This window comes from Elaeis guineensis, chromosome 3 (assembly GCF_000442705.2).
Source record: "Elaeis guineensis isolate ETL-2024a chromosome 3, EG11, whole genome shotgun sequence".
Lineage (NCBI taxonomy): Eukaryota > Viridiplantae > Streptophyta > Magnoliopsida > Arecales > Arecaceae > Elaeis > Elaeis guineensis.
In genome coordinates this window covers 21,600,573-21,619,471 of record NC_025995.2, presented here as the reverse complement: position 1 = coordinate 21,619,471, position 18,899 = coordinate 21,600,573, and the positions used below count along the sequence as shown (strand labels likewise).

The 18,899-nt window shown below is 36.4% G+C and overlaps 1 protein-coding gene across 1 annotated transcript in view; it reads right to left on the bottom strand.

Moving 5' to 3' along the window:
• Positions 1-18,663, bottom strand: part of LOC105042242 (protein CHROMATIN REMODELING 35) — a 28,551-nt gene extending 9,888 nt beyond the window's left edge. Inside the window, 1 exon segment of the mRNA XM_073253734.1 lies at positions 18,504-18,663. The gene's annotated coding sequence lies outside the window, so the exon portion shown is untranslated.
• Positions 18,664-18,899: the final 236 nt, after the last annotated feature.

Below are 18,899 nucleotides of genomic sequence, written 5' to 3'. Positions count from 1 at the left end.
TAACTGGCGCTTCGTCCCCCACCTCCGCACCTCCCTCGACCTCCTAATCACTATCGTCTCCCTCCAGATCGCTCGCACCACCCTTTGGCCCCACTCCTAAGGAACCCACCCCGCCAACCCCGACTGTGCCCTCCATCTCGCCCCCAATACCCTCCGTTGCAAACCCCCTCCCCCGCCTCCTCGACCTTACTCTATCTTGGTGCCACACTCCACCGTGCACCCCTCCCAATCGCCATCATGCAAAAGCTTCGAAGCAAAAAAAAAAAAAAAAACATGTGTCGCCCCACCAAACCCGACTATGCCCTCCAACTCACCCGCAACACCCTCCGCCACACCTCCTTCCCCACCTCCTCAACCATACTCTGTCTCGCTCGCGCCCCCCTTCTAATCATCGCTGTGCAGAAGGTTCAAAGCAAAAAAAAAATGTCATCCTGCCGATCCCGACTGTTCCCTCCATCTTGCCCGCAACACCCTCCATCACACCCCCCCTCCTCTCCCGCCTCCTCGACTTACTTTGTCTCGCCTGCGCAACCCTCCATTGCGCCCCCCTCCCAATCACTATCGTGCGGAAGGTTTAAAGTAGAAAAAAATATGTCAGATAGTTAACCACCCACATGGCGGACGGAGACTAATGCCTCCATTTTAATATATATAATATAGATTAGCAAGATACACGTGTCAAACGGAGGCTCTATCAAAATAAAAGCCTCCGTTTTATCATCTCCACTATGCCTCCATTGAAAATGCCACCCGCTAAGGATCCCCGTCAGGTAGCCCCTACATTTGTTATCATGAGAATACAGCTCCATATATTGAAAATTTTGTAGCCAAAGAAGAATCTTTTCGATTAAAAATCCCCAACACTACATACCATCTTCACCAAGATTAAGCTCTCAAAACGGAACCAACTCACACCGCCACATCTCGTACAAAATCCCATATACTTGAGAAAAAACCCAATCAAAACCTAAGAAACCCCTCTAATCTCTCTCAAGTTCTCTCCTTTCCCACATATATCTGAAAAAGAAACCCTACAAAATATCATGCTTCTACCAAGATTAACCTCTAAAAACTTCAAGCAACTCACACTGCCACAACTTGCACAGAATCCCTGTACCTGAGAAAAAAATCCAATCGAAACCTAAGAAACCCCTTTAATCTCTAATTTTTTCCATCTTTTCTTTGTTTTCATTGATTTTTCCTATGTTTTCCACCGTTTTTCCTCTATTTTTTTTCCATCCTTAAGTGTCCCAACCGGGTGGTAGGCTTGGAGTGGCCGAATAAGGAACCTTAGACAATGGCTGGGGTTTTGTGTTGGGTATTTTCTTTCTTTTTCCATTCCTCAAGAGTCCTAACCAGGTGGTAGGCTTGGAGTAGCCAATAGGGATGATGTCTAGATTTTTGTGTTGTGTATTTTCTTTTTCCATGGATACATGGTGGAATTTTTTCATGGACACGTGGCGGACAGAGGCTAATGCTTCCATTTTAATATATATATATATATATATATATATATATATATGCCTCAAATGAAGGATATGCCTATGGATCGTATGCTAGCTATGCAAAATAGAATCCAATTATGATGATGATCTAAAGAAGTCCAAGGAATGCTCCACTAGTATATCATCAGCTACAACAGTGTCAAATCTTAAATCACTTCAAGGGGCTCATCTCCTGTATGCTATCACATCCTTGCGAACTTTACAAAATGCACTATGATCCACATGTTGCATGGCATGAGTGAAACAAGAGTTGATAGTAAATGGAATTAGACTGTCTGCAAGTTATATGCACCCCACCGTATACACTACTACCTCCCTAGCCACCAAATGCATCATCAAACAATCATTAGCATCATTGCTCACACTGTGGCATGATCTAGGAAACCAATCATTGGAGGATTCATTGGTCTCAGAATATAAACCAACAAGCTCCACATCAACCCTCTCCAATGAACTACAGATTTCTTTCCTTTCTCTTTCTTGATACTATAACAAATTTCCTTCTTCCTTGGCTACTCCTAGCTGACTAGCTTTGTTAGGTGGCTTACTAGGCCCACCACCTTGACTGGCCCTACCTCCCTAACCGGATTGAGTGTATGGTGAGCTCTGCTCAACATCTCCCTATTATATCTCTAGATGGAGGTTTCAAACATAGAGCCTTGCAATCATGAAAGTCTCCCCCCTAATCTCTATAGTTGCGTTGTTATTAAACATCGCTTTGCCCATTGCTCCATGTTCACCTCCTCCTTTGTTATGATACTAAATGGTCAGAGAGGCAATCCTGACTCATCAAGCTTTGACTTTGTTTGTTGGCCCTCAAGCCAAGCATGCATGGGATCCTCATTGTCATACAAAGTAATTATAAAGTGGATCATTATATTTCAATTCCTCCTCATGACTGCACTTCAATCTAAGCCATAGATTGTAGTGCATGTATACTAAGTCATTTGATTTCTTCTACATCAAGTGGTTCCTCTTTTTGTTTTGCATCAAGTGGAAGGTTGACTAGTTACGCTCATAGCCATTAGAGGAGAATTGTGAGAGGATCTAGATTACAAAACTTCTAAGATTTTTGGATGACAACCTAAAATGGAACCACCATTCAGCTGCAAATGCAATCATGTAAACTATACATTAGATATCATTTATCATAAAACATTAGATCAATTAAAGTCAATATCCAAAAGTACCTACATTCATATTTACTCTACTTTCAATTGCTACCTTCTCAACAAAGCTGTGAGAGCCCTCCCTAGAAGCTGTAGTCTATGAAGCACACCACAAGTAGAATCATACCTTTGCTTGATTTGACAAAGTAATTATTCCCATTTAATTTAACTAGGGTTGGGCAATGCTTAACCCGTTTAACTCGATACAACCCATTGTAGGTCAGGTTGGATTAACTCTTTAATAAAATGGTCAAGTTCAGGTCTGAACTTCTGACAGTTTAATATATAGGTCAGGTTTAGGTTGACAAATTTTTTACCTAACTTGTATCCAACCTGACCTGCATCTGGTCCAACCTTACCCGATCTCCTCCTACTAGTAGTAATGGTAGCATCAGGTTTCGCCTTGTAAACAACATTGTGCAAGGCAGTCAATATTTCCTCATCCAAGTCTATTCCACAAGATGGTATATTGGAACCCTGGATGGTGGTAATAGGCTACCAAGACATGCAATAGATTTAATTAGCAAACAATGGATTGCACGATATTTTTATAAATAGGCAAGTATTAAGGATTGTACATGGATTACCTGCTAGATACACTTTCTTGCCCATTTGGCAATCCCACCTCTCCTCAATGATAATAATATGCTCATCAACATGCTTCACAACCGCCTGCCTAATCTTGGCCTTAGCAATCATCATCATATGATACACAAAACCCATCTAAAAGCACCTTTCACTATCCATAGCCCTAAGCACTCAATACATGGATGCCAGTGCCCTATCTGCTCTCAACCTACTTCTAGAATGGTTGGCTTGTCATTAAACTTTGCACATGCCTCCCTTCCATGCCATGATGAGCATATCTATTCCCTATCACTCTGCACTCATGAACATCTAGCACGAGCCTACCTTTTCAATGAGGCCATTGAGTGCAATATAGTTCATGCAAAGTGGATAACCGTTAGCCTCAATATCTCAATCCTCGCGTGCTTCCTCAACATGTGTGGTTGTAAATGAACTTAGTGATGGCTTGGGTTGTCTCCACCACATGCTTCACCTTGCAGATATTGATTGTCCATAAGTATCAGGTCTATGTCATGAGAGGCACATGAAGTTCAGAAAATGTCTAACCTTCTAATCATCAGAAAATCCCAATGGCTGTGATCCATTACCAGTAACCACCTACACAATGTCGCTCCTCTATACGATCAATGACTTACTCCGACAACTCAAGATATATCGGGCACCATGCATCTAATTAGAAACATCAACCGACTTATAATAGAATGTCTTTTCGTCGTAATATGTCAAAAAATTGATGATGTTTCACCAGCTAAGGCCCTTCTAATCATCACACATCAACATCAAACTATAAGTATCCAACTTGCTCTAATAAGAGGCTATCCATCTCTCCAGCTCATCCTTGTCATCATCAAAACACACCATATATATCCCTCAAACCTGGAGGATAAACACCTTGACCAGCTTTCTAGGTGGAGCTTCTAATAGGTAAGGAGTGTTATATGTGGCATTTCCAAGGATGTGACTATAATGAAATTGAGAAGCAATAGCTCTCCGCATATCCCTTTTCTTATCCTTGACGAGCATGGAAGCAATCCTCTGCTATTTTGAGTCTTTCTTGGGAAAGGTATATGGATCTGTAATAAATGGCAGCCCTTATTGGTATATCTCTAGGCCTCTTTCCCTTCTTGCTAATAAAACCCCAAATATAGATGCTATCCAAATACCACCCTTACCAACAACCTCTCTCACTTACTAACTCCTCCTATAGTCTGGATCTCTTCTAGTAGAATCAAAACCATAACATCTCCATCAAGGTTCGCTGTGTCAATACCGAAGTCCAGACTAGCTGACCCGCGGTATGGTTTAGCCCATGTGCCGCTCTATACTGGACCCGAACTAATATAATAGAGAAAGGATGGAGGGAAAACAGGAGAGAAGAGAGAGAGGGAGAGGACAAAAGGAGAGGAAGAGAGGGCCTCCGAAGGGAGCCAAGCTCGCTCTGCTATTATCGAGCTCGATAGAAACCAGAGAAGCACAAAAGGAGAAGAGAGGGAGAGGGAGAGGAGGTCGTCAGAGACCTTCAGACCGCCGGTGAGGCCGCGAGGCCATTACACCATCACTGAGGCCAATGAAGGCCAAAGGAGAGGCTCCATCCTCCTGATCGAAACAAAGATTTCGACTCCTATTTCGTATTTTTTTAGATTTATCGGGCAAAGTCGATAACTGTGTTGCCAACTTCCTTGATTTTTCTTTTTATGGAGGACTTTCGATTCAAGTTGGCAACTGGATTGCTCCTCCTTCAGCATTCACCAGCCTCGACAGCAGTGTGGTGGCCTCGTCGACCCTCCAGAAGCCTCCGAACTTCTCCGACGGTCTTCTCTCCCTCTCCTTCTTCCCTCCCTCCACTCTCATCTTGCTCCCACCAAGCTCAACAGGGGTGCAACGAGCTCAACTATCCTTCGATGGCCTCCAGAGGCCCTCTCTCCCTCTCCCTTTCCTTCCCTCCGCATTCTCTCTCTCTTCCTCTCTTTCCTTCTCCCTCTCCACCTCATCGACTTCTCATTTCGAATGCTGGAATTGTCTTAGTAGGCTGTCGGTACAGCTCGACACACCCCGAACCAATCAGTTCAGTGAACCCTAATCCCTATACTATAAGGGCCCAAACTATGCTCGATACCAGGCAACCTCTTCTCTCTGCCATTAATTATTTAACCCATCCCATATGGCAGCCTGGGGCCTCCTCCATGTTTGTTGGATCTAATGCTTCAATCTTGTGGATCCCTAGAGTGATATGATGGTGGATCAACTACCTCATGATTAATATATGCTTGTTTTTTTGCACTTTCTTCTTGCTCTCTCTGAACTCATTAAAGTACTTCATCAATTATCAAACCTTTTTGTGGACAATCTTGCATGCAGCCATATTAGAGTAACCAAGAACCAAATATTGCTTCAATTTCACCACCCCACTCTTCCTCCACTCTAGACTCTACATTGCACTAAGTGCATCTTTACTGGTGCCAGCCCAAGATCATTCCACCATGCTCCCAACCAAAGTCAGCATCTTCATTTCTTTATCCTTCTTTTTTCTTCTTAAATCTATTTCTGCAAGTTTAAACTGCATACATCATAAATGGCCTCGTTCATTACCATGAATTATATAAAGTGGATCTACACTTTTTAAAAATTTAAAAGTATATGTTTAGACATATCAATGACTTTTATAATTTAATTTCACTTAATATATAGTAATTTATAAAATAATAAAAAATATGCATATTATCCTAAAACTGTCCCAATTATCAATAAGCATTGCCATATTTTTCTTTATTTTTAGTTGTATTAATAATTTTTATGTTATTAAATATTTAAAAGGTTGATAAATTACAATTTAATGCAAAAAAAGGCTGAAGTGTTTCAGAGAATATTTGCAAATTATATATACATAATAAAATTTTAATATTTTTATTTTAATAAAATTTTAATATTTTATATTTTAATAAAATTTTAATATTTTATATTTTAATAAAATTTTATTATTTTATATTTTAATAAATTTTTATTTTATATTTTAATAAAATTTTAATATTTTATATTAATTATTTTTAAATTTATTATATAAAAATAATATTTAATTATAAAATATCTACAAAATTAATTTTAATGCGTAGTAATTTAGAAGTGTACCAAGGGTGTTGCATATGTTTTCTTAGTCACCACATATTTTTAATAATTAATTTGAATTTGGGTGAAGATTTCAGTAGCTATAACAATGCCCGAGTTTGCCAAATTGCTACCCAAAAAAATACAATAAGTAATATGCATGCCCAAAACATGCTATCAATCTTTTCAAAATTATTATTTAATTATGATTTTTTATTCAAAAATATATGTTTTTTAATCTATAAAATTACATGATCAACCAAAAGTCATAATTTCTTTTTCAAAGCATAGATCACCCTTAAATCTACAATGTAGCATGAAATCATGTCAAACTAAAAAAAAAAATGTGCATGATCTTACCTTGTTTTAGCAATTTTTGGCCAACTTTACGCCTAAAAAGGAAAAAAAAAAGGAGAGAATAGAGGGAAGAAGTTTTAAAATTTTCTTTTTTGGTTTGAGCTGTAACCTACAAAATTCTTTCCTTTCCTCACTCGCCCACACTCCCAGTCTTCTGAAGTTCAAATGGCAAAGAGAAAGCGGTCAAGAAGGCCCTTTCTCCTCTACCTATTCAATTATTAGCTCACTAGGAAGCACGGATACGGCAAAAGGGCTGCTGTACCCATGTCAAACACATATCCGATACGGAAACACCGGGGACATGGTGTGATACGTACCCACAGCGTGTCCGGCTGTTTTTCTTCTATTTTCTGATTTTTTCCGGATCCGATACGGCTGGGTACGGTTTGATACAGTTAGGATATGAATTTTGCCATTAATGAAACATCAAAATGGCTAGGATATGGCTTAATGATGCTTAAAATGGATACTAAATTTTTCCATTAAAACGGTTGCCATTTTTGCTTGTAATGACTGTGCATTAATGATGCTTACTTTTCAAACATAGGTGCTCTTAAGCTATGAACTGATGATTTGTGTTTATATGTTAAATTTATCTTGAGTATTTATACTTTATATTAATATTATATTAATTTTATATTTTTTAATATACCGTATCCCAGCCGTATCGTATCCTATATTTTTAAAAATGTGTATCTCCGTATCCGTATCATACCGTACCTGCATCCCGAATCGTATCTGTGCTTCCTAGTTAGCTCACAACAGACAGATACTAATTTGAACTGAGTGGAACCAAACAGTTCCACTCAATTCAAATCAGTTTTGATCAGTTCCTACTGAGTCCCGAACCCAACCCCCCCTTACCAACTGAGTTCTGCACCGATTCGGCATGACACATCCTGAACCAAATAGTTTGGGTCGGTTTTGAGAGCCTTGCTTGGCAAAATTTTCAAAATTCCCAGGCAGCAATAAGAATTGAAAGTTGAGAATTGCTACTTAATGCATCATACATGGCCCAGGTATTGCACGATAGAGAAAATCCAACCTAATTGGTTTTTTCACCCAAAAGACCAAGCATTACTTACAAATCACCTGATCATGCTTGAACAAATGGTTCAAGATGGGTGAATTGATGACACTGCATGTGTCCAGTAAAACTAGTCCAACCCATCTCCAATTTATTATTGGGCTGCTAATATGGATTAATTGACTTCTAAGTTCCCTTGGTCATTATGAATAGACAAATAATGTTTGACTAAAAGCCCTCTAGTTTCTTGCAGAAAAAAAAAAGAAAGTTTAGTACCTTGTGTAGTCTTTTATCTTTTAGTATTTTATAGAACCTGTCTTTTCTAATGCAGTCACCCCTTTAGTCATGGACTGATTTATTTTCTTATTCATTAAGTGCATGTGTAGAGATGGGGACATGTCCCACACCTATGCCTATAAATAAGGCTGCATTGTAAGAGTGAACTCAAGTGGTTTTTGAATAAAAATTTTACAAGACATTTCTTCTAAACCTAGCTTTCCCTTATCCCCTTTGAGAATTCCTTGAGGGTGGCAAGCACATTATCATGGTTATTCTTCCCTTATCTCCTTCCCTGTTACTCAACATCACCCCTCCTTTCCTATTTAGGCGTGCATTACTGTGAATAAACCCAAACATATCCCTTTAAAGTTTAAACCTTCAAGGGCTGAAACTTCTGAGCGCAGGATGAAGCTACTTAACTTCACTAGCTATATGGATGTACAACATACATTATTTTATTGAAGAAGAGAGAGTGATTCTGATTTTGACTCATCCATTTAGAAGGTGCAGCAGAACTAATAACAGAGGCCAGGAATCAGTATATTTCTGCCTCAATTTGCTCAATATTAGCTCCTAGGAGGAGTGATTCATAACTAGTGTATGTTCCTTATTGGGACCCATATTAATTACTAAAACAGGTTGAGATATTGGAGCCAGCCTGTTCCCAGAGGCCAGTTGAAGGTGCTGAAACAAGTTAGCTTAGAATCCATGTTAATCAAGCCTTTGCAATGTGATTGGAAGCTTCAATGCAAAATACCATGACATAATTGAACAAAGTTACATATGCAGAGAAAGAAAATTATAGTTGCAATTCAAGAATAAAGGATTCGATATCCAGAAAAATGATCTGATTATTTAACTCCATGAACTAGAAAGGCATGCTGCACCAAGCAATCAATGACTGCTCAGCCCCTAGGCATCCATGATCCCATTGAAGGCTCCTCAAAGCAACCTATGACCCAAATTGGAAATCTGCTGAAAGTACTGTCCAGTTCAAGTTTATATAGCAGTAAATCCATGCCATCAAAAAATCAGGAACCAAAACAAACAGAACGCAAGAGAGGCTTTGAACATATGAACTTGGCCTTATCCAGAACTTTGAACAAGAATACAGGTAAGGAAATTCTATATGATACAAAACTTTGAATTTAAATAAATCAAATTTTAATAGTATATGTTTACATTCTAATTATATACTATCATATGTGTGAGGCCTGGCCCAAGCAATGAATCCTAAGCCCAAAGCAAAAAAAAAAAAAAAAAAGAAAAAAAGAAAAACAGAGCAGGAAGACTCCCGATCGGAGTCTTCCTCTTCTCCGATCAAGAATCGGAGTCCTAGGGCCATTGAAAAACCCTAGGACGAGCTCTATAAGAACCCTTCCCCTCTCCTCTATGGGTAGACCCTTCCGTCGCCGTCGATTGCCGGAGATTTTTCTCCGATTTTCCCGTTTGAAGCCGTGACTCCTCGACCCGTGTTCGTCGCGATTTCTCGCCGGTGGGGGTCACCGGAGGTTGTGGTAAGGTCTCCCTCCTCTCCCTCTCTTCTCTCCCATCTTTCCCGTGCCTGTGTGCACGATGGCCGGCGATGGGTGTCACCGGATTTAGTTGGAGAAAGAAACCCCCCTGTTCGCCGCCTCTTTCCTCTGATTTTCCGGCGCCGACGGTCACGCCGACCGCCGGCCCTGGTCTCTCCGAACCCGGGAGAGTCGGCCGTTGCCGTCGGCCACCTCCGGCCATAAGATGGCCGTGATCGACCGATCAAGGCACGGGGACCTCTAGGTCCCCTGTTTCGGCCCAATGAAAGCCCGGGAAGAAAAGAAGAAGAAGAAGAAGGAAAAGAAAAAGAAAAAGAAAAGAAAAAAAAAGAAAAAGAAAAGGAAAAAAAAAAAGAAAAAAAAAAAGAAAAAGAAGAAAAATAAAATAATAATAATATAATAATAATAAATAGGATTTTCTCTTCTCTCTCTTCCATGAAGAAAAAGAAAAAAAAAAAAAGAGAGAAAGAAAGAAAAGAAGAAAGAGAAAAATAAAATTAATTAATAAATAATGAGATAAATAATAAAATATGAGAAAGAGAGTTTCTCTCTCTTCCCTCTCTCTCTTCAGCTTGAATTAGTATTTTTCTCTCTCTAGAATTGGATTTTCTCTCTCTACTTTCTCTCTCTAGATTATCTCTCCTAAGATTTCTAGAATTTTGAGAAGAATGATGATGAATTTAAATGATCCTCGTGATGGATTTTTGATCCGTGATCGTCGGACGGTACACCGACATCCACTTTGATCAGATCAAGTATTTTTAGATTTTATTTCTCATGATCTTATTGAATTGTCCACATGATAATTTTAGCATGATTTGATCTGATCGATCGAATTTGTTGAATCATATTGTCTGAAGAATTCAAGATGAGTTTTCTCTCTCTAGAATTTTCTCTCTAGAATTTTCTCTCTCTAAAATATTCTCTCTTGATTGATTCTCTCTCTAAAAAAAAGGGTTAGTGAATGAAGAAATTTCTTTTAATAAGTCTGATCTGATTCTAATGAAGAACTTTGATCCATGATTGTCAGACAGCGTACTGGCACCCACTCTAATCAGACCATGAATCTTTAGATTTGATCATCCATGATTTCCGATCTAGCCATGACTTGATTTGATCACATTGATTTCACCAATCGAGATATTGGACCCATCGTAATGTTGGATTGTGTCACCTGATCAATTCGAATTGTACCTCATGAATTCTCTCTCCTCTGATTTTCTCTCTCCACTTGATTTTATGAAATCGATGAAGAAACCTTGGTCCTATCACTTCGAATCCGATTTGATCTGATAGTCAAACTTTGGATCGTTTAGGTCCTAATTAGATTTTGATTAGATGAAATTAGATGATCGGATCCAATCTAAACCGTTGAAATATAGAATTCGTATTCTTTCTAATTATTCAAATTGATTCTGTATAGGATTGTGGATGTTTGATCATGGGATATCGCGATATGATCTACGAACAGAATTTTTGGAAGAAAATTTATAGAATTTTATGGATTTATTGGAATGCGTTCGAGGTAAGTAATGTTTCACCTTTTCTAGATTCATCGGCAAATTATAGTGTATTCTTCTGATATGATTTATGAAACGATGCATGAATTGGATGAATGGTATTTTTGTTATGAAAATATCTTATTTGAAATGTTATGATGAAGCATGATTGAATATATTGATTTCATGATGCATTATATTGATTGATTTCGATACTACATGATTATATGTTTTATTATCGAAATTAGAATATGAAACATGATTTATGAAGAATTATGATATAAGAAACAATAAGAATTGACAACCTGACTGTGTTGAGGACCCCGCCAACGGGGGCATATACGTTGGCAATTGACTGTCCTAAGGATTTATGTCGCCAGTAAGACCAGCGACATGTCGCCAGATAGACCAGCGACAAAACCGCCAGTTAGACCAGCGGTTCCAAAGGACTTGGCTGCCAGATGATTCGCAGCCCACCGCAAGCAGATACGCGGTATTATGACCCTGCCACAGGGATAATGTGGTCATAGCTCATGGTTGACGAAAAGAAATTGAAGAACAAAAGAAATTGAAATCCCGAAAGAAACTTGAAATTTCGAAAAAAAGAAATGAATTTGGCATGAATTATATTGCATAATTGAAATTGATTTCGAATTGATGAACTCTATATGCTTATTTTCTATAAATGATTATTTACTTATATGCCTGATGAAATCTGTTGAGAAGTGATCGTTGCTTACTGGGCTGTCTAGCTCATTACCTCTTATTTTACTGTTTTTACAGATGTTGAGGAATTAAGATGATACAAGATATGAATAGAGGAGTGATTAGAAGCAGAATCTTCGTATTTTTATTTTAGGTTGGAAGGCTTATTGAATTTGATGCAAAGCCTTTGAATTATTGTTGAATTTATTGAGATATTAAAGAAAAAAAAATTTTTAGGTCGTTATGTTTTGGATTTAAATTATTGAATAATTATTCCGCTGTTGTTTTTAGGATAGCATGATAAGATGCCTTGCATGCTTATGGAAAGAGTTTTCTATGAGTATGCGGCGGTTGCCGCGACCCTCGATTCACAAATCTCGGGTCGGGGGCGTGACAATTAATATGGTATCAGAGCATAAGTGGATGAATTATGAAACATAGAATCAGATATAGAATGGGTGTTAGTGGATAGACACCAGGGACATTATAAGGTAGATCTTTGATGATTGTAGTGGGAGAAATATTTATAAATTTTGACTAAACATTGAGATTATGTATGAAAGGATCACAATAGATTATAACATATAGAATTTGAAATATGATGGATGATCTATGGATCATGATATGATTACTTAGATCTTGATCGAAAGTAATCACAAAAGGATTGATATAAAAATTGTATTGTGCATTATGGTTATTAATTTGATCATTGGTTATTCAAGTGAATCGTAAGTTCAAATTCGATGTGAGAATAATATTATGATATTACTTCTAGTTGAGAGATTGACTATTATTGGCAAGATAAAGATTTGATAATAAAATATTATTCCAGAATGGGCTAAGAAAAAAATCTTTTATGATGTTTGATTGGAATATCTATCGAAATTGAAGTTGGTATGTGGATTATATATAAAGTGGCATATTATGATGAATACATATTTGAGGATATTGCAAAGAAACCTATGTCTTATTGATGAAATTGATTTTGAGATTGTAGAATATTCATCGTACCGGAATCTTTAATCATCATCCTTAGATCTAGATAATAGATCTTATTATGTCTCTTAGAGACTACATAATGTGTATGAAATTTCAATTTAAAGATTTCGTATCTAAGTTGATCAAGAGATTTTCTGATATTATTGTTGAGGTTGTTAATGAAAAATTGATATCTTCAGATTAAGATAAAAGATATGATTTATATTTATCTCAGATTAAGAGATCCATGTGAATTTACAATTTAAAAATTTTGGATTTAAGAATTGATATGGAGTTCCTTTGCTTTTGTTAACGAGGTTCTTAATTGAATCTACTATTAAATGGAGATTTGATTTTTGAAGCTTATATGATTGTTATGAAAGGATATTTGATAGATATTGAAGATCCTGATGATAGAAATTTTAGAAAAAAAAATAATGATTTGAAATTCTTATATATTCTGATTATGTCCAAATTTGGTGGAGCATCGAAGGATTTTTTTTTTTTTTCATTAATTTGACTTATAAAGATTTTTGGTTTGAAAATTATCGAATTGAATTGATATGAGAATTGAGATTTGATTCATATTGATTATAGTAAATCTATATGATGGTTTAAATATTATATTGGACTCAAGGGTTAATCAAGATTATTGTACACCAGTGAAGGTATGAATGAGAATCGAAAGCTAATCTTTGATTTCAATTGAAATTTGAAATTTGAGGATAAAGAAATAATTTGATCCAACTTTTTTTTGGTGAACCTAAGAAATTTTGATTGTTAGATCAGAGTGCGCAGCGGAAGCATGGTAATCTGGACTACTTTGAGTAAGTCAGGAATGTTGACCCTTTGAGTTAAAGAATTATGATAGATGATATGGTTTGATACAAGAAATTTATTGATATTAGAAATAATAATATTTTAAAATTTTGAATTATTTTAGATATCCTAATGTGACTTTTTAAAAGTAGTGCTTCCATCTACTATGCTACAAAAATAATTAGCATCCTAATTCTAGGATGAGTAGACCTTTGATTTTAGATTTAGAATATTTAGAGATAAATTTTTTTTATCCTAGAATTAAATTTTATAATTCTCTAATTACTAGGAAGAACTTGAGATTGTTTATCGAATGATGATTTTGATCTTAGATTATTATACTCAAATATTTATCTCCAGGGTATAATGAAATTTGAAGTTAGAACTCTTTTGATCATTATTATTTCTCAGACTGAATGAAAAAGATTGTTATCTATTGATATTGACGATTGTTCTACAAAAGATGGATTGGAGTTATTCATAATTTGATAATGAATTGATTAATTAAGAGTTGTTAATATTTAGATAAAGAAAATTGATATGCTTACTTAGAATAGAGACATTGATTTTGATTATAAGAAAAATATAGTTTTGATTTAGATCAATTTTTGAGTTATTGATTTTATTATGGAATGACTTAATGATAAAATTTGCTTCAAGAATTAGAATATTTAAGAGTTTGAGGATTTGAGTAAGAAAATTTCGATGACTAAAAATAATGATATTGATTCAATCAACAATGGTGATATTGATCTTTATGAAATAACTTAATGATGAAGTTGTATCGAGAATTAAAATATCAAAAGCTCGAGAATGAGATTGAAATGATAAATCTTCAACCTTTGAAAGTACGAATAAGAGAAAATATTTTTGAATTTTGATTGATTGGGATGTCATCATATGACTCATAGAAGTATGATTTCCTATCTTATGATGGGTTGAAATTAAGAGTGATTAATATTTTGAAATAAAATGAATGATGATGATGAATGAAGTTCTTATGCAAGAATAGAGACATTGACCTTTTTCTATTCACAAGAGATAGATTTGATTTTAATTTGAGTCATGAGATATTGAATATTAATTTTTACAAGAAATGAGATCATAATTTTGAAATCTTGAAATATTGAAAATCTTTGAGATGTTGATCTTGATGAATAAGAAAATGAATAGTTCCGTATCAGATTGATATTAATGTATTGACTTTTTCTTATGAAATGATTTAAGAATGAATTTATATCAAGAATTAAAATATTTGTGGATGAGATTCAAATAAGAAACTATGAAGACTCAAGCAAGGAAAAATTTCGAGGACGAAATTTCTTTTAGAGGGGAAGAATGTGAGGCCTGGCCCAAGCAATGAATCCTAAGCCCAAAGCAAAAAAAAAAAAAAAAAAAGAAAAAAAGAAAAACAGAGCAGGAAGACTCCCGATCGGAGTCTTCCTCTTCTCCGATCAAGAATCGGAGTCCTAGGGCCATTGAAAAACCCTAGGACGAGCTCTATAAGAACCCTTCCCCTCTCCTCTATGGGTAGACCCTTCCGTCGCCGTCGATTGCCGGAGATTTTTCTCCGATTTTCCCGTTTGAAGCCGTGACTCCTCGACCCGTGTTCGTCGCGATTTCTCGCCGGTGGGGGTCACCGGAGGTTGTGGTAAGGTCTCCCTCCTCTCCCTCTCTTCTCTCCCATCTTTCCCGTGCCTGTGTGCACGATGGCCGGCGATGGGTGTCACCGGATTTAGTTGGAGAAAGAAACCCCCCTGTTCGCCGCCTCTTTCCTCTGATTTTCCGGCGCCGACGGTCACGCCGACCGCCGGCCCTGGTCTCTCCGAACCCGGGAGAGTCGGCCGTTGCCGTCGGCCACCTCCGGCCATAAGATGGCCGTGATCGACCGATCAAGGCACGGGGACCTCTAGGTCCCCTGTTTCGGCCCAATGAAAGCCCGGGAAGAAAAGAAGAAGAAGAAGAAGGAAAAGAAAAAGAAAAAGAAAAGAAAAAGAAGAAAAAGAAAAGGAAAAAAAAAAGAAAAAAAAAAGAAAAAGAAGAAAAATAAAATAATAATAATATAATAATAATAAATAGGATTTTCTCTTCTCTCTCTTCCATGAAGAAAAAGAAAAAAAAAAAAGAGAGAAAGAAAGAAAAGAAGAAAGAGAAAAATAAAATTAATTAATAAATAATGAGATAAATAATAAAATATGAGAAAGAGAGTTTCTCTCTCTTCCCTCTCTCTCTTCAGCTTGAATTAGTATTTTTCTCTCTCTAGAATTGGATTTTCTCTCTCTACTTTCTCTCTCTAGAATTCTCTCTCTAGATTATCTCTCCTAAGATTTCTAGAATTTTGAGAAGAATGATGATGAATTTAAATGATCCTCGTGATGGATTTTTGATCCGTGATCGTCGGACGGTACACCGACATCCACTTTGATCAGATCAAGTATTTTTAGATTTTATTTCTCATGATCTTATTGAATTGTCCACATGATAATTTTAGCATGATTTGATCTGATCGATCGAATTTGTTGAATCATATTGTCTGAAGAATTCAAGATGAGTTTTCTCTCTCTAGAATTTTCTCTCTCTAGAATTTTCTCTCTCTAAAATATTCTCTCTTGATTGATTCTCTCTCTAAAAAAAAGGGTTAGTGAATGAAGAAATTTCTTTTAATAAGTCTGATCTGATTCTAATGAAGAACTTTGATCCATGATTGTCAGACAGCGTACTGGCACCCACTCTAATCAGACCATGAATCTTTAGATTTGATCATCCATGATTTCCGATCTAGCCATGACTTGATTTGATCACATTGATTTCACCAATCGAGATATTGGACCCATCGTAATGTTGGATTGTGTCACCTGATCAATTCGAATTGTACCTCATGAATTCTCTCTCCTCTGATTTTCTCTCTCCACTTGATTTTATGAAATCGATGAAGAAACCTTGGTCCTATCACTTCGAATCCGATTTGATCTGATAGTCAAACTTTGGATCGTTTAGGTCCTAATTAGATTTTGATTAGATGAAATTAGATGATCGGATCCAATCTAAACCGTTGAAATATAGAATTCGTATTCTTTCTAATTATTCAAATTGATTCTGTATAGGATTGTGGATGTTTGATCATGGGATATCGCGATATGATCTACGAACAGAATTTTTGGAAGAAAATTTATAGAATTTTATGGATTTATTGGAATGCGTTCGAGGTAAGTAATGTTTCACCTTTTCTAGATTCATCGGCAAATTATAGTGTATTCTTCTGATATGATTTATGAAACGATGCATGAATTGGATGAATGGTATTTTTGTTATGAAAATATCTTATTTGAAATGTTATGATGAAGCATGATTGAATATATTGATTTCATGATGCATTATATTGATTGATTTCGATACTACATGATTATATGTTTTATTATCGAAATTAGAATATGAAACATGATTTATGAAGAATTATGATATAAGAAACAATAAGAATTGACAACCTGACTGTGTTGAGGACCCCGCCAACGGGGGCATATACGTTGGCAATTGACTGTCCTGAGGATTTATGTCGCCAGTAAGACCAGCGACATGTCGCCAGATAGACCAGCGACAAAACCGCCAGTTAGACCAGCGGTTCCAAAGGACTTGGCTGCCAGATGATTCGCAGCCCACCGCAAGCAGATACGCGGTATTATGACCCTGCCACAGGGATAATGTGGTCATAGCTCATGGTTGACGAAAAGAAATTGAAGAACAAAAGAAATTGAAATCCCGAAAGAAACTTGAAATTTCGAAAAAAAGAAATGAATTTGGCATGAATTATATTGCATAATTGAAATTGATTTCGAATTGATGAACTCTATATGCTTATTTTCTATAAATGATTATTTACTTATATGCCTGATGAAATCTGTTGAGAAGTGATCGTTGCTTACTGGGCTGTCTAGCTCATTACCTCTTATTTTACTGTTTTTACAGATGTTGAGGAATTAAGATGATACAAGATATGAATAGAGGAGTGATCAGAAGCAGAATCTTCGTATTTTTATTTTAGGTTGGAAGGCTTATTGAATTTGATGCAAAGCCTTTGAATTATTGTTGAATTTATTGAGATATTAAAGAAAAAAAAAAAATTTTAGGTCGTTATGTTTTAGATTTAAATTATTGAATAATTATTCCGCTGTTGTTTTTAGGATAGCATGATAAGATGCCTTGCATGCTTATGGGAAGAGTTTTCTATGAGTATGCGGCGGTTGCCGCGACCCTCGATTCACAAATCTCGGGTCGGGGGCGTGACAATATGTACATACATATATGCATACATATATAATGTATATACTATATATCATACATATATGTAGGTTTCTCATGCATCAAACTATGAGCATCCATATTCCTGGAAACACTGACCCGCTTGATCAATGGAAAATTCATCTGCTTTTTAAGTATTAACAAATAGCATTATCAGCATCCAACTCTCAGTGTTTAGCATGAATTTGTCAAAAGAACGTGAGTAACATCAATTTCCAGCGATCAATTTAGAAGAAAAAAATTTTAAAAAAAAGCTAAAATATAGAATCATTATGTCTCCTGCATTCAGTTCAGCTCATTCAAATAGGAATTTATTGAAAAAGAATATTTTTGGATTACTTTTTTTCAGGATATTCAAAAAATATTTTAACGCTCTCACTTAGCTTTCTACAATGTTGTGCTCAGACAGCAATTATTTAGTTAACAAAACTGTCTCCCCACCAATGCAATGAACCGTAAAAATTGATCTTACAGAACCTATGATTTAGTTCTCTTCTTTAGCCATTCTAAGTAACAATGCCATAGCAGTGGTCTGAGATTGTTTGAAGCAGACAGAAAATCAATAACAGGGAACAACAGCACTCAAATTATTGAAAAAAGTTAAAAAAAATAAAAAAAGAGGAAAAAAAAAAGAATAAACTCACTTCAAGATCTTGAATTGGCTGCTTCTCCATCACTTTGCTTAAGACAACTGCCTCATACTGAACAGAAGGTGGCACTTTGCCTGTAGCAGCAAAATCATGGGCAAATTTGACATTTTTCCGCTCACTGGCTGCTGGCTGATTAGAATGACCATCCCATGCTAATAAGCCAGCTTGCCTCAAACATAAATGTAATTCTGATGATAGCCATGCTTGAAACTCGTGGACCTGACATTCAGAAATGCAAGAATTCTTGGTACCTTTCCGGCAAACTCCATCTTCGTCATCAGAATCAATAATTATCACCGACGTCTTATTCTTATGTTCTTTGGTTTTGGGGCAAAGATATGAGCTACCACTTGTAATGTGTCGCATTTTCTTTTGCATTGTGGAATCAGA